Below are 17,579 nucleotides of genomic sequence, written 5' to 3'. Positions count from 1 at the left end.
GGTACATTTCACAAGTGCCCTGGGCATGAACCCCCAGCCAGCCTGCCCACACTGTCAGGATATTCCCTGTAGGACCTCCCCCATTCTGGACAGGTAGCTCAAGTGAATTATGCTGGGTTCCTGCAGGAAGTAGTAGAGTCACAATTGTGTGCTAGAACTGAGGCAAACCTGGGCTTAAGGCACATGAGTAATATATATCAATTTAACCATGGTTATATTCAAAATATTTCTCAATAGATTTCATGCCAATCAGAATGGAAGGCAGTTATGATCAACCATATGGATGTATGAATGCATATCAACTGAATATCAGCTTTGAATGTTACAAGTATATAATTTCTCACCTCTCATTATTACTGAGCACTTATATTACTCATTGCTTTTATGTCCAGGTTTCTTAAATGTTGGAAGTCATGTGTAGTTAATAGTCTCCTTTACCTTGAACATAAAGTTAAGATATCCCATTTATTCAAGCGAATAGTACGTTAACAGAAGTGAATCATGCTGGTTTCTGCAAGAGGTAGCACAGTCACATTTGCAAGAAAATTACTAGGAATGAGAGCCATGAGGCTATTAACTGCAAAGCTGCTAACTCCCCAAGGCCTAAAGAAACAAGGGACAGGAGGTACCTAGCATCAGGTTGGAGAGAGTCCTGTAGAAAAGATTATCCTGGTAGAAGCAGTGACATTTCCTGGAAAAACTCAGCTAGCCTGATGCATGCAAACTTTCAGGTAGAAAGCCCAGGGACATACCCTACCTTCTGCTTCTCTCCCTCTGATGGCTTGCCAGGGCTTCTTATTAGCCAAACTCTGTCAGAAGCCAGAAAGTAAGGGGACATCCCTCTATGTAGTCCATAAAGCTCAGACCTCTGAAGCAAAATACAAAAGGGAGATGGCTGGAGAATGAAACTGGAAGGGCAGAAAGTATACACTGGCACAACTAGTCCATATCTTTTTAACTCATTCTCCTATCACATATTTAACTCTGATACTGTATTAGTCTGTTTTCACATTGCTGTAAAGAAATACCTGAGATTGAGTAATATATAAAGAAAATCTGTTTCATTGGCTTATGGTTCCACAGGCTGTACAGAAAGCATGATGTTGGCATTTTCTTGGCTTTTGAGGAGGCCTCAGGAAAATTACAATCATGGTGAAAGGCAAAGGGGAACATTCCACAAGTCCCCTGGGCTTGAACCCCCACCCAATCCCACACTGACAAGATTCTCCCTGTGGGACGTCCCCAATTCTGGACAGGCAGCTCTCCAGTTGTTTAGTAGAACCAAGGCAAACCTGGGCCAGCATTTCACATGGCTAGAGCAGGAGGAAGGTGGGGGCGCGGGGCGGGTGCTACAAACTTTTAAAAACCATGCCTCTTATGACAACTCTGTCAAGAGAACAGCATCAAAAGGATGTTGCTAAACCATTCATGAAAAATGCACCCCCATGATCCAATCACTTCCCAACAAGGTTCCACCTCCAACATTGGTGATTTCAACTGAACATGAGATTTGGATAGAAACACAAATCCAAACCATGTAATTCCACCCCTGGCCCCTCCCAAATCTCATGCCCTTCTCACAGTGCAAAATACAATCATGGTTTACCAACAGTCTGCCAAAGTCTTATCTCACTCATTCTAGCATTAACTCAAATGCCCAAAGTTCAAAGTCTTATCTGAGACAAGGCTAGTCCATTCCACCTAGAAACTTGTAAAATCAAAGACAAGTTGGATACTCCAAAAATACAATGGAGGTATAGGCATTGAGTAAATATTATCATTCCAAAAGGGAGAAATTAGCCAAAAGAAAGGGTCTGCAGGCCTCATGCAAGTCTGAAACCCAGCAGGGAAGTCATTAAATCTCAAAGCTCCAAATAATCTCCTTTGATTCAGTGTCCCATATCCAGGGCATACTGATGCAATGGGTGGACTCCCAAGGCTTTGGGCAAATTTGCGCCTGTGACTTTGCAGAGTTCAGTCCCCACAGCTGCTCTCAAGGGCTGGTATTGAGTGTTTGTGGCTTTTCTAGGCACAGGGTGAGAGCTGCCAGCGAATCTACCATTCCAGGGTCCAGAGGACCCCACATTTCCTCTCTGCACTGCTGTAGTTGAGGTTCTTCATGAGGGCTCTGCTCCTACAGCAGTTTCTGCCTGGACGTACAAGCTTTTTCATACATCCTCTGAAATCTAGGCAGAGGCTCCCAAGCCTCAACTCTTGCACTTTGTTTATCTTCCAGACTTAACACTACTTGGAAGCCACCAAGGCTTACAACTTGCACCCTCTGAAGCAGCGGCCCAAACTGTACCTGGGCACCTTTGAACCATAGCAGGAGCTGGAGTGGCCAGGATGCAGAGAGTGGTGCCCTGGTGTCCTGAGGCTGTGCAGGATAGTGGGGCCCAGGGCCTGGCCCATGAAACCATTCTTCTGTCCTAGGCCTCTGTGCCTGTGATGAGAGGGGCTGCCTTAAAGGTCTCTGAAATGCCTTCCAGGCCTTTGTCCCATTTTCTTGGCTATTAGTACTTGGCTCCTATTTACTCTGCACCCTGTTTGAGTTCCTCCCCTGAAAATAGAATTTTCTTTTATACCACATGGCCAGGCTGCAAATTTTCCAAACATTTGCACTCTGCTTAGTTTATAAGTTCTAGTTTTATGTCATTTCTTCGTTCACATATATGAGCATGGATTTTTAGAAGCAGCCAGGCACATCTTGAACACCTTGTTGCTTAGAAATTTCTTCTGCAAGATACCCTAAATTATGACTGTCAAGTTCAAAGTTTCACAGATCCCTAAGGCAGGGGCACAATGTGCCCAGGTTCTTTGCTAAAGTATAACAAAAGTGACCTTTGCTCCAGTTCCCAGTAAGATCCTCATCTCCATCTGAGACCTCATCAGCATGATCATCTTTATCCATATCACTATAACCATTTGGGTCACAACCATTCAACAGTATCAGGGAAGTTCCATATTTTTCCATATCTTCCTGTCTTCTTCTGAGCCATTCACACTCTTCCAACCTCTACCAATTACCCAGTTCCAAAGCTGCTTCCACACTGCCAGGTATCTTTATAGCAATGCCCCACTCTTCAGGACCAATTTTCTGTATTAGTCTATTCTCACATTGGTATAAAGAAATATCAGAGACTGGGTAATTTAGAAAGAAAAGAGATTTAATTGGCTCCCTGTTCCTTAGGTTGTACAGGAAGTATGATGCTGGCATATGCTTGGCTTCTGAGGAGTCCTCAGTGAACTTACAATCAGCAAAAGGCAAAGAGGGAGCCAGAACTTCACATGGCTAGAGCAGAGGGAAGAAGCAGGTAGTGCTACACACTTTTGAACAATCAGGTCTCATAAGAACTCTTTCATGAGAACTGCAGCAAAGGGATGGTATTAAACCATTCATATAGGATGCACTTGCAATGATCCAATCACCTCCCACCAGGCCTAACCTCTGACACTGGAGATTAAAATTAAACATGATATTTGAGTGGGAACACAGATATTTGGGTGAGAACACACAATTAAACATGATATTTGCGTGGGAATATCAGATACCACAGAAATCAAAAGATGGTTTTGACCTACGCTGTACTCTGATTTAAACCCTTCCAAAAAGGCAAATATTTTGAGATTTGAACAAATATGTTATACCATCTATTATCAGACTCCATTATCTGAATTTTTCCCTTAGGAAAAGTTAAATTGCTACTGTTTTTAATACTGAAACATTGTATATACATTCTTCAGAGTGACACAGGAAGAGTTAAAACTTGCATCCTCAAGCTTACTACAAAAAAAAAGTATTTTTCTTAAATCAAAAAGAAAGTTACTGCACACACTGAATTGGGAAGTCACACACAATGCTCACATGTGAATAATTGGCTCTGACGCTAATGACCAAGTCCTCTTAGAAATTTTATAAGATATCATCAATTCTAAATGAGAGCAACCAATTTGCTAAGGTTTATTATTTAATGTCAGCAGTTAACTCTATACTGTCCCCTCTATAGAAATAGCTACATATTGAAGAAATAGCCTACTAGGAAATAAAGTTCCAAGATCCAAATAAAGGAGTTAATGTAGCAGGATAAATTTCTAATATGTACTGAACACAGTAACCATCTCCCCAGAACAGTGATAGCCAAATATTGTGGAATCTAGGTGTAACTGGTCTTGGGCAGAGCTGTTTGTCTGGGAGGGAGACAAATGAAATACACCTGGAATCTCTAGAACGAAAAAATATATAATATATTTCTTCTGTGAGGTCCATGGGGTACAGGAGCAATTTTATTAAAGACACTGTCCGATGAATAAGAAAATTCAGAAATTAGCAAAGGTAGTGGGGTGCCACAGGACCTTTCTACTTGTGATTAGTAAGAGTGTGTTTTGCCATGCATGGCAGCTCATGCCTGTAATCCCAGAACTTTGGGAGGCTGAGGCAGGTAGATTGCTTGAGTCCAGAAGTTTGAGACCAGCATGGACAACATGGGGAAACCCAGTCTCTACAAAACATACAAAAATTAGCTGGGTGTGTTGGTGCATGCTTGTAGTCCCAGCTACTTAGGAGGCTGAGGCAGGAGGATTGCTTGAGCTCAGGAGGCAGAGGCTGCAGTGAGCCAAAATCACACCATTGCACTCCAGCCTGGGTGACAGAATGAAACTCTGTCTCAAAAATAAATAAATAAAGTGTGTTTGTAATGATAATCAGATAAGTCTCCTTAGGGTCTGGAAATCTCACAGTAAAATCCAATGAGAGATGTGTCTCTAGACCTCATGAATGATATAAGAAAGGCTAGATAGTCAGGCTAAACATCAAGGAACCAGTATTTATGATACATCGTCAAAAGATTGTTTAACACTTACTTCCCCAATAATTCCATATTGTAGGCTTTTTTGGAGCAGTGATACTTTTACTTCCTTACGGAATAAACTGCCTATTTATAGAGAATCCAAGTCAGAATGTTTGAGAATCAAGATACTATTGAAAGTTCCATTTCAGGATATTACATATGTGATTGAATTTTCACTACCAAAATTAAACAAGCTGCACTATCTGTCATGAACACTGACCTCTTCTTATAGAATCTCAGAGACTCGTTTCTGACCCAGTGATATTACTCAGAATTAAAATGCTACCAGAAGGGATGGTTTCATTGAAAGTCCACTTCAACAGCAGGTAGTCAAATATTTTAGTATAACTCTAGGAAGGCAAAAATCCCCCTTGGGTCCTCCGAAGTGTTCAAAGCCTTCATTTTCTTTCTGTCTTATTTAATTTTGAAAGAAGATCAACAGGATGGAATTTATTAGGGTAAGCCCTTGACTAATCCTGTCCTCTTGAGCTCATGCCAACTATAGTAAAGTAAAATAGACTGTATAAGACAAAACTGTCTGCTTCCAACAACCTGAACTTTCTAAAAACTTACATTGTGGGGGACTTAGTACTATAATTTTAAGTCTTAGCAGAAAATATTTTCAAGCTGTTTACATAATCAGTTTCTGATATAGAAATCTTAGGCAAAAAAGTATATATGTAAGCATACTTTGTTTCCAAATCCTGATTGAAATGACAGTAGCCACAGTACAAAACAGGAGAGACAGTCTGGAAGACAGTCAAAAGGGTTTAGATACCAATCCCAAGGAAAGCCCAAATAGAACTCTAAATATTCAGTACCAAATGCAGAAATCAAAAAAGACATTCAGAAATACTGATATTGCATAGAGCATGATACTCAAAGCAAACTAAAGTCTTTACTTTTTTGAGTGAAATTGTTAAAGCCTATGCAACAAGACAGGAAATAGTAAAAGGTTGCTAAACCATAATTTAACATTTTTAACAAAGTCAGTTGTAGACTAATACATACTTAATAGATTTAATTGAGCCTAAGATTTTCCTGGAGAAGATAGAGACATAACCTATTTCCAGAGCTATGTATAATTCCTGTGCATAAAGACACCTTAGTAGATATCTAATTTGATGATTCCCAGTCTCCACTGTACATCAGGATCAGCTTAACATATTTTTTAAAATATATCCTGACCTCAATCCTGGATATTCTGGTTCAATTGCTCTAGGATGCAGCTGGTCACTGGTATTATTTTTTCCCCAGGTATTTTGGTTACACAATGAGAGCTGATAACCGCTGGTCTGATTGAATCTGAATCACTTATTTTATTGATGAGAAAAGGGTAAGAGATGTTATGGGATCTATAAAATCACCCTGCTAGTCTGTAGAAACAGTATGGGATTTGTAACCAGAAGATATAGGTCTGAGTTGTGGCTCTCTTATTGAGTAATTGTATAAAATTGTGCAAATTACTTAACTGTCATTCTCTGGAAATTTATTTGGAACATGAAAACATAATACCTAATTGACTTAATTCACAGGGTTGTTGAGAGAATCAAGTGACATCAACTATGTAAAATTACTTTGTAAAATGCAAAATACTATATACATGTTAGGAGTTGTTTTTGTTGTTATTTGTAGTAAAGGCAAATACTTTACTACAATACATTTTGTGCTATTTAATCCAATCACTGCAAGTTGCATTCCAGCGAATTATGCAAAATGTTGAATAGTTACCTATGCGTAATAGCTGACAGTCAATGGTTTTCTTTGGGGTAGAAGAGAAGTCTCATCTATCCCCTACTTCACTACCGTTAAAATCATTCTCTATTTCACTGAGACTGTATTATTACACAACCAGTTATCAGGCATTGTATAAACTAGCACATAGTATTAACTAGCTTATTCCCCTACAGTAGCAATTAATTTACATACCCATGACCCAAGTGCTCTACAACTTTGATATTCAAAGTATGCTTGGTCCAAGAATGAGCAGCATTGGCATCACCAGACAGGTTACTAGAAATGCAAATCTCATGCCTCACTTCAGATCCACTGAATCTGAATCTTCAGTTCAGCAAGATCCCCAAGCAATTCGGATACACTTTAAAGTTTGAAAAGTACTGTTCTGTGAGATTCCAAAATGTCTTTGGCATGATGGAATTAGGTCCTGTGCCATTTGAGTTCTTTTTCCATTTTAACTTTTCAAAATCTAGAAATTCATATGATTAAATAGCTATGTACAGAGTGGGATTCTATCTAAATCTATCAGATTAGATAAATGTTCCCTTACTCTGCTTAGGCTGAATAACAGCTTTCATTGCATTAATTTTCTCAAACTCTCTTTAGATTTCTCCTCATAATAATCAATTATTCACAGCAATTTTGATTCATTTGAACTAATCACTATTAGGTCCTGTGGAAGCTTGTCAACTTAACATTCTCATTTTCAATGAGTTTTTTTTTTAAACAGGAGTGATTAGATTGTATATGATCAAAGTTCCCCAATTGCCTATAACATTACTTCTTTTTCCCCCATTCTTCATTTTACTCAGCCCAGGTTGAAAAGACATATTATTCTTAGCAGTGGTCAATGGATGCAACTTATTATTTGGATCACATTTTCTTAGTTACAAAAGACACATCCTTGGTTATTTTAATGTAATCAGAATACTGCAACTTGAGGAGAGGTAAAGTAGCAAGATCTAGTCTCATTATCCAGACATTTTTGAAAAAAGGGAAAAGAAATAAACAGTTTTGTCCTGATTTTTTTCCTTTCAAAGATGCTAGGCTCCAATTAATTACCCTGTCTTAAGTCATTCCCTAGGCTCTGCACAAATTAAAGAGTGTCTGAGTGGAAATTAAATAAGGTAAAATCTTAACAAATGGCAGCTACATTAGTTACTCAGTCACTACATAGACTCTGCATACTGAACAAGTGGAAATTTTCCTGCAACCCAAGATTTACCTTCACATCTAATTGGGTGTAAATTGCTGCCTATTTATATTCGATCTATGAATAGATGTCAGTCCCAACTTGTCATGGACTTGAGGTATATTGCAAGAGGCTTATTATTATTAATTTGCTTCCATGAGAGGTAATGATGTTTTTTAAGTGTGGCCTCAAAACTTAAGCAGGGCAACATAATGTGGCAGGAATGATGCTTCCTAGAACATCCTGCAAACTTTTTGTGAAATGAGCCAGCAGTAAGGAAATGCAAAGTGATTCACGAGGCTTTGGTTGAGGATAATGGAGGCTCCCACTTTGTGCAACTGTCAATTTCACTTCAGAAAACGAAGTGAAAGAATGGAGGGTACAAGAATTGAGAGACAAGAGAGAGAGAGAAAGAAGGCCCCAGACATAAATTAAAAGCTTGATGGGGAGGATGTATTTTCTTGAATAGATTGCATCTCCTCTACCCCAAAGAAAATCATTGATTGTCAGCTCTTACGCAGAGGTAACTACTCTACATTTTTGCATAATTCTCTGGAATGCAACTTGTAGTGATTGGATTAAATAGCACAAAATGTACAACCTTAGAATTAGAAATAATATAATCAGTTAGGTATAGGGCCAAGCCTGTTTTACATTAATTCAAATAAATCTATACCATATCATGTGTTCTTTTCAATTGAATGTTACATGGGGATTAATAGTTTTCTCCACTTTCTGCAGGAATATTATATGCTAAGACAACAATAAATGCTCAGTAGTACATTCACCAATATCGTTACTTTGGTTAGGTTCTCAGTGTCTCTTTCAGTGGAAGTATTTTTCCGTGTGGTTCCTCATGTCCATTCAAGTCATAAGGACTCATATCAGTCAAGGATTTATAGGCAGCCTGTGCAAGTGCATTCTTTATGACTATAAGCATGCTCCTTCTCAGTTTATAGGCAAAGAGATGATCTATTAAGGGTTGTTCTTGGGAATGACAGAATGAATATTCACAATTCACAATAAATAAACCCAAAATACCAACAAGTTTCCCCAAAGATAGAGACATTTCTAAAAGTTTCCACTTTTCAGTGACTACTGCACATCGTGAAGAAGTTGAGACATTCTAGGTCGAATTCACTTTAATTAGCTAGGTGTCATGGGCCACTAAAACGCTTAAATATTCTAGGTTTTGGTGGAATGTAAGAGAAAGAGACTCAGACAAGCAAATTACAAAACCTGGTTTTGCCACTTATTTACAGAGAAGCCTCAACTCCTTGGATATCCTCATCTGTAAAATGTCTACCTTAGTGTGTTCTTCCAATGATAAAAATCAGACAATATAACACACCTACAACACTGCCCACCATAGTAATAATGTTTTAAATAAATGTTACCTCCCTTATTTTCTTATTTTAATAATATCTCACAATAGTTTCAAGAGGATCAAAGCAGATAAAATGTGGACACATAAGCAGTTTAACATAAATATTTGCTACTGTAATACAGTAAAGGGTGGAATATGAATACTCATATGCTTTTTGTGATTGCTAACTCTAAGACACCATGGTGGTTGATTTGAGTTTCCAAGTACCATTGAGAAATGAGAGTTGCACAAACTCGACCTATGAATCTAGTTTTTTTCTAGAACTTTTCTGTCAATTCATATATCTAGTACCTTATACATTTTGGTACTGTAAGCTCTTGCTGTTGTAAAATAAAATCCAATTTTGATCTGGAATATTTTTAATCAAATGGCTTACCTATTTTGCCTACAGCCAACATCTTTTGACACAAAAGGATATAATACTCAAGCCCCTTTGCAGTACTTTTTACTCATAAATACAGCATGTCAGCACAACATAGCATGTATATAAATATTCTTCCTTATGTATTAGTAGAGCTGTATCAGTAACCAAATAAATACTGAAATACTGCTACACAATTGGTAAAGAGCTACTTACTACCCCGAGCACTTCAAGGGTCCTCCTATTCCCACTACTCCTCCCCTAAGACCCCCTGCATGTCCCCATAATCCATCAACCAAACACATTTGAGCTTCCAAGTTCTACTCTGGTGCTAGTTCTGGGGTCTGTTTTTCTCGATCAGGGTGTGTCGTACCTACAATTAAATTGCATTTCTCATTCATCTGTGCCAACATCTTTGTCCTTCTTGCTCCCCAGCACAGCATAGAAAGATACTCCAATACAGTACAGAAAAAAACCACCAGCTTATTTCCACAATTGCCTTGATTTCTGCTGGCTCCACTTCCTCTCTCATTCCACTGACCCTTGACAATCATGCTTCTGACAGAACCCAAAGGTAATCCCCTCTTTTCAGGCCTAAGCTTATCTCTTCTGAGTCACTCCGGACCCTCCTCTCCTCATACAGGAGAGACGTTAGACCATTATCCTACTTTAGTGCCATGACGTTGGCCTGCCCTTCTAAGTTTTCTAGGCTTCCTCTGCGTCTGACTGCTCTGACTGCAGCCCACTGTAAGCATTACCAGACCCACTTCTACAAAGAAGACTGGGTTGATAAGAGGTCTTATCTCAGTGCCACACCAGGCATCCTGCCTGGCATGGTAACACTTGAGAAGTGCTAGATACTTCTTCAACGGGACAGCAGAGAGATTCAAAAAAAAAAAAAAAAAAATGATCTTTGGTGACTCTGCTATTATAAAATATCTTCCAGAATGAGATAATGCAGGATGGATCATGGTCAATGGTATGAATCAGTTCTAGACTGAAGCTGTTGAAAGTTTATCATGGTTTTATATTTCTTATTTTTTTGGGGATATAGATGATGAAGGTCTGTAGAATGCTAGGAATACTTGAGAATAGTATAAGACCCAAGGCTGAATGTCTCTGTTCCAATTCTACATCTTCCCCTCCAACTGACCCGATAACTAAAGAAATTCCACTTGACCAAGTTTTGCCCCTGCTCTCTCACCTGCCTTCTGCCTTATTCCTTGTCAATTTTCTTGAGCTTCTCATTCACATGGCTTCTGATCTTTTTATTTTGTCTCTATTTTACCAACTCCTTCAACTTTGGTAATTGATATAGTTTCTCCCACATAAATCATTGCTCCCGGGTTTTGAGAACAGAGATCCAAATTTTCTCTATGATTTTATACAATTTCTATGACTCTTGGAAAATATGCAGTCCTCTTTGCTTTCCAATTATTCCACTGGTTTCTGTATGACCATAGCACAACAACATATGGAATTGCTTATATTTATTATAGAATTAATCAGCATCAAAAAATTGAATATAGGGTAGGCATAGTGGCTCACACCTGTAATGCCAGAACTTTGGGAAGCTGAGGCAAGGGGATTGCTTGAGGCCAGGTATTCAGAAACAGCCAGCGCAAGAGAGTGAGACCTCATCTCTACAGAAATCTTAAAAAATTATCTCAGCATGCCTACATGTGCCTGCAGTCCTAGCTACTAAGAAGGCTGAGGTGAGATGTTTGCTTGAGCCTAGGGGTTCGAGGCTGCAGTAAACTATGACTGTGCCACTGTACTCCAGCCTGGGTGGCAGACAGAGGTCTCATTTCTAAAAATAAACATAAATAAATAACAATTATTTAATTTATGTAAATTAATCTTTTCCATTTTAATAAATAATTTATAAATATTCTTTAAGGGTATGGGGAAAAGCCACAGAACCTTGACTTCTAGGTATGTCCTTTAGTTGGTCCATTAAGCATTGTGTATGAAGGATGATACTTCTCTTTTTCAAGTGACTAGACTTCCATGGCAAAGCAATTCCAGTATTAAGCCTCTTGCTAGGGCAGCATCTAGAGCCTTCGGCCAGAAACTTCAAACTTAAGAAGAGTAGAGGGATCTTTTGCACTCTGCAACAGAAGTAAGTGCTATTGAACTGTTGAAGCACGGGGTTTTTACGTCCTCTTATAAGGATATGCCTTCCTATCACTGGTTCTGTTTTTGCCCTTGCTGTGATTTTATATGCAAAGTAGCTATTCAACAGACACAGTCAAATACCTTGAATGTGCATCAGTCACTTGATCAGAAACACAGACCAAGAAAATATAATAGAAAATATGGAAACAGACCAAAGTAAGTGTGGTAATGTAATATTACAAACAATATAATCTCAAACTAAGTGTGGGGGAAGAGAACATTTTAAGGAATTGTATTGGAATAAAGAGATAGTCATTTGAGAAAAAAGATAAATTTGAATTTACACCACACACATTGTACCATATACTGGGTAAATGCAAATTGATCAGAAATCTAAATGTAAAAATAAAATCATACAAAAAGTGAAAAAAATCAGTGTATTATTTTTACAATATTGAAGTGATAAAACCTAAATTTGATCTAGAAGTAATTATAAGAAAGATGAATATATCATACGATCTATTTTTTAACTTTTCTTGGTAAACTTAAAACTGTAAAAATCTTGAAAGACAACCTAGGTAATATCATTCAGGATATACGCACAGGCAAAGATTTAATGATGAAAATGCCAAAAGCAATTGCAATGAAAGCAAAAAATGACAAATGAGATCTAATTAAACTAAACAGCTTCTGCATAGCACAAGAAACTATCAACAGAGTAAGCAGTCTACAGGACGGGAGAAAATTTTTTGCAAACCATGCATCTGACAAAAGTCTACTCTTCAGCAGCTATTAGGAACTTAAACACATTTACAAGAAAAAGATAACCTTATTAAAAAGTGGGCAAAGGACATGAACAGACACATTTCAAAAGAAGTCACACATGTGGCCAACAATCATATGAATAAAAAGCTTAACATCACTGATCACTAGAGAAATGCAAATCAAAACTACAATGAGATATCTCATACCAGTCAAAATGGCTATTACTAAAAGGTCAAAAAATAGCAGCTGCTGGTGAGATTGTAGAGAAATACCACTGTTGGTGGTAGTATAAATTAGTTCAACCATTGTGGAAGACAGTGTGGCAATTCCTTAAAGATCTAGAAGCAGAAATACCATTCAACCCAGCAACACCATTGCTGGGTATACACTTAAAGGAATATAAATCATTCTATTATAAAGACAAATGCATGCATATGTTCATTGCTGCACTATTCACCATAGCAAAGACATGGAATCAACCTAAATGACCATCAATGGTAGACTGGATAAAGAAAATTTGGTACACATACACCATGGAATAGTATGCAGCCATAACAAACAACAAGATTATGTCCTTTGCAGGGACCTGGGTGGAGCTGAAGGCCATTATGCTTAGCAAACTAATCCAGGAACAGAAAACCAAATACCACATGTTCTCACTTATAAGGGGGAGCTAAATGATGAGAACACATGGACATATAGAGGGAAACAACACACACTGGGGCCTCTTGGAAGGTAGAGGGTGGGAGGAGGCAGAGTCTCAGATAAAATAAAAAATGGGTACTAGGCTTAATACCTGGGTGATGAAATAATCTGTACAACAAACCCCCATGACACAGGTTTACCTATGTAACAAACCTGCACACGTACCCCTGAAATTAAGTTTTTAAAAAAAAATAGGCAAAGGACATGACTAGACATTTCTCAAAATAAAGTCATACAAGTTGCCAACAAACATATGAAAAAATGCTCATCATTACTAATCATCAGAGAAATGGACATCAAAATCACGAGATGCCACCTCCCACCAAAAGGAACAGCAATTATCAAAAAGTAAAAACAAAAAATAAAAATAAAAGATGTTGGTGAGGCTGAGGAGAAAAGGGAATTTTTTTACACTGTTGGTGGGAATGTGAATTAGTTCAACCATTGTGGAAAGCAGTTTGGAGATTTCACAAAGAACTTAAAACAAAGCTACCATTTGACCCAGCAATCCTATTAATTTGTATATATACCCAAATGAGAATAATCATTCTACCAAAAAGAAACATGTACTTGTACATTCTTCACCATGCTATTCATAATAACAAAGACATGGAATCAACCTAGGTGCCCATTACTGGTAGATTGGCTAAAGAAGATGTGGTATGTATCCATCATAGAATATAATGCAGCCATATAAAGGACAAAATTCTATCCCTTATCACAATATGGACACAGTTGTGGATATAAGAACCAAAAACCAATTACTTCATGCTCTCATTTGTAAGTGGGAGCTAAACATTGAGCACCCATGGATACAAACATGGAAAGAAAAGACACTGCAGACTACCAGAAGGGAGAAGGGAAAGATGGGAGATGAAAACCTACCTATTGGGTAGTATGCTCACTCTCTAGTTGTCAAGATTATTCATATGCCAAACTTCAGCATCACACAATATACTCATATAACCAACCTGCACATGTATTCCCTGTATCTAAAATAAAAGTTTGAAAAAAAATAACAGATGGCCTCATCACATTGACCAACCTCCCCCTAACATCCTCCAGCACTTTTCACTAGCTCACTTAGTGCTCAAACTTCTGCTACTTTTTGTTTGAGGGTAGTTGAATTGCATATCCATATTGCAATAGCCGTGAATAAAGTTTTCCTTTCCTGTTTAATCCTGTCCTATGCAATTTTTGACAATAAATACTTTGACAATAAATAAATCTGCTAAGAGCAGGTCATTCATGATTGGGACTTAAAATCCAAGGCTCCAAGAAGGAAAAAATAAGAGCTCACTGTCTTATTTCAACCCTACCTGTGACATTCTTATAGCCAGACTGGGCAGTTATTTGATGATGAGGACCTACTTCAACAATTGACCTTAGGAAGAGAAATGTGTTTAGGAAGACAGCATGGCTTGCTAATAGATCTTCCTTATCTATGATTTTATCAGTCAGCATTTTCAGTTTTTCAACTGTGTCATGTGGGGAAAATAAACTGCCAGTCTTCTGCATATGAACATATACCCTCATGCCCCACCTCCATGGGAGTCCAGTAAAATCAACTTTCCGTGTTTTCCATTTTTCTCTGAACCATGTCTGGCTGGTTGCTTCAGCAGATGAACAGGCACACCTGAGGGACAACGGGTTGTGCGGCTCTTGCTCAACCTATTCCTTTGATACTAACACTGAGGAAAAAGATCCCAGATGCCAGAAACATTTATAGACAGATGGTTGTCCCTAGTTAACATTTGCATCTCTTTGTTCTCATCATCAAAGACACCAGGATAACTCTAGCCATAAAGGAGGTACTTCTACTTGCTCATTATGTGCTTCTTCCCAGGGTAGCATCATAGCTACATCTTGCTAAATTAGAAAAACTCTGATTTAAAGCATTGCCCTTGGCAAATCCCTTATCCAACCTCAGGTGAAACTGAGCCTCCCATTTCTTAGAGGTTTCTTCATGTGCTTTGTATGAAGAAGCCTTGAAACGGCAATAAGCTCTGTGCCCTCACTAGCAACACAGGGGAGATGGAATAATGATCTCTCCTTAATCAAGACTGATGGGAACTTTGATTAGATCCACTTTCCAACAAGAAAAAGCCACGTTAAGACATGTTTGTCTGAAGTGAAGACTGAAAAAAAAGCTGTTTATTAAATTATGGATAACTGATAATCTCTTTTCTAGCATTATATTATTATTGTGAATTGGTAGAATTTGAAATCTACAGCAATTTCAGAGTGTGAAATGAAGGCTGGGAGTATTGGCCTCAATTTGAGGAAAAGCATTTTAATAGTTAAAATGCACAGAACAAGGTGCTTTGGGAGAGGATGAGGTTATTACAAAGTGAATTCATGCGTGAAAGAACCAGTGCCATCCGTACCATTTCTGAAACTATTTGACCGAAACTATTTAAAATTCCAACAAAAGTAATTTGAAGGGATGAATGAAGTACAACCAGAATCTCCACAGATTCTACTGAATTTTTTCAAGGGTTTCCCTTTAGTAAATTTGAAAAGGGCTTGTATAAAGATTGCCATTATTTTTCTGTATGCAGCTTGTACCAAATTACACTCCCCCTAGTGAATTATGAGAAGGCCTGTTTCCCTACATTGTGGCAAACCACAGTATACAATCAGTCTTTTTGACCTCTGCCAATCCGAGAGGTAACTATGAAAACTTTCTGTCATTTTAGTTTACATTCCTTTTATGACGTGTGAGGTTGAACAGATTTTGTGTTTAAGCATGAGTCCTATTTCCTCTACTGTGAACTGTTGGTTCACATCTTTTGCTTATTTGCTTCCCGAACTCTTGGCCTATATCTTACAGGGCTTAGAACCATTTGTCTGCGATATGATTAGCAAAATGCTTCCCAGAGTTCCAAGACTGTCTTATGGATTTACTGTGTTTTTCCAATATAAATTTCAGAAAATTTTTTAGTGGAATTTATCCATGTTTTTTTACTTTTCTTCACCTCTGGACACTGTGTTATACTAAGAAAAATATTTTAAAAGTTCACCAATCTTTTTAAATATTTCATATTTAAGTCTGGAGTTCATTTAGGTGTGAACTATGGATTCAATTTCATTTTTTTTCCAGGTGCCCATATATTCCAACAACATTTATTGAATAATCTATCAGTTCCTCACCAATATGAAATGTCATATTTACCATATACTTAAAATCTCATATATATTTGATTATGTTTCTTAAATGTATATGGTATTTCATTGATTGGTCTATACACCTGAAAACATTACATTGTTTTAATTATTTTAGCTTGATAACATTTTAATATCTAGTAGTAATAAACTTCCCCATGAATCAAATAATCTCTTGTATATTATTTTTCATATAAAATTTATCTAGTAAGAAAACAATGGATGAAATTTGTATCGATACCATATTCAATTTATAGAATCAATAAGTGAATATGAATTGTTAGCATTATTAATATGAGATCTTCCATGAATACAGTATTTCTTTTTGTTTGTATTTTGGATCTTCTGGTAGTTTTCTTCATTTTCTCAAATAGAATGAACTCTTTTCCACGTACGTGTTCACATCACTTCATTCAGACTCTCTCTACTATAAGCCGTCCACTTTCTATTACAGTTTATATTGTTGTTGATGATTTACTGTTTTACTTTCTCATTCAACACTTTTGTATCCTGAATGTCCAACCACTGCTTGTTCAAATATTACAAAAACCAATATTTGATTTTGCTTCATTCTTTTCTGTATTGGCTCAGTATTCCTCTAAGGCATGATTACCACCTTGCCAAATGTTAAATTCAGAGAAATAAAGACAGCATCCTTTAAATAAGTTACTTTCGACAAGACACAAATGGAGAAAATGGAAGGGGAAGACTTTTGAAAACTGAAAAACTAAAACTTACTTCTTTCTTGTCTCTGGATTTACAGATAATATTTTCCACACTCACAGATACATGAGAAATGCATGGATTTTAATGTCTTCTTTATATTTTTAAATTTTCTACTAGAATTATAATTTTCTCTTTGACTAAATTTTTTAACATAGTCTCAAAATCAGATCCCCATACATACCAGATGTGCTTATAGATATATGCAATTACATTTTGTCATTTAATATTCATAATATATAATTTTGTTAAGAACTATTACCAACACTTAAAGATGGACAAGCAGAGAGTCAGTGACTAAAATAATTATCCTTCCTATCTTATACATCCCTACATTTTAGAATCCTGAGTGAAACCTAGAGTTAATTCTCTTTCTCAAAAAATACTTTTATTCATTATTTTCTATAAAATGAAAGGATGAATTGTTTCCAACAAGTATTTGGACTTACCATTGTGGTAGGCATGTTTCTAAAATGGTCCTTGCTATACACTGAATATCCATGCTCTCTCCAATTTATATGTTGAAATTTTAACCTCTAATGTGATGGTATTAAAAGTAAGACAATTAGGAAGTAATTA

Source organism: Theropithecus gelada, chromosome 14 (assembly GCF_003255815.1).
Source record: "Theropithecus gelada isolate Dixy chromosome 14, Tgel_1.0, whole genome shotgun sequence".
In the NCBI taxonomy this organism is placed as follows: Eukaryota; Metazoa; Chordata; class Mammalia; order Primates; family Cercopithecidae; genus Theropithecus; species Theropithecus gelada.
Note: the sequence above shows the minus strand (reverse complement) of the source record.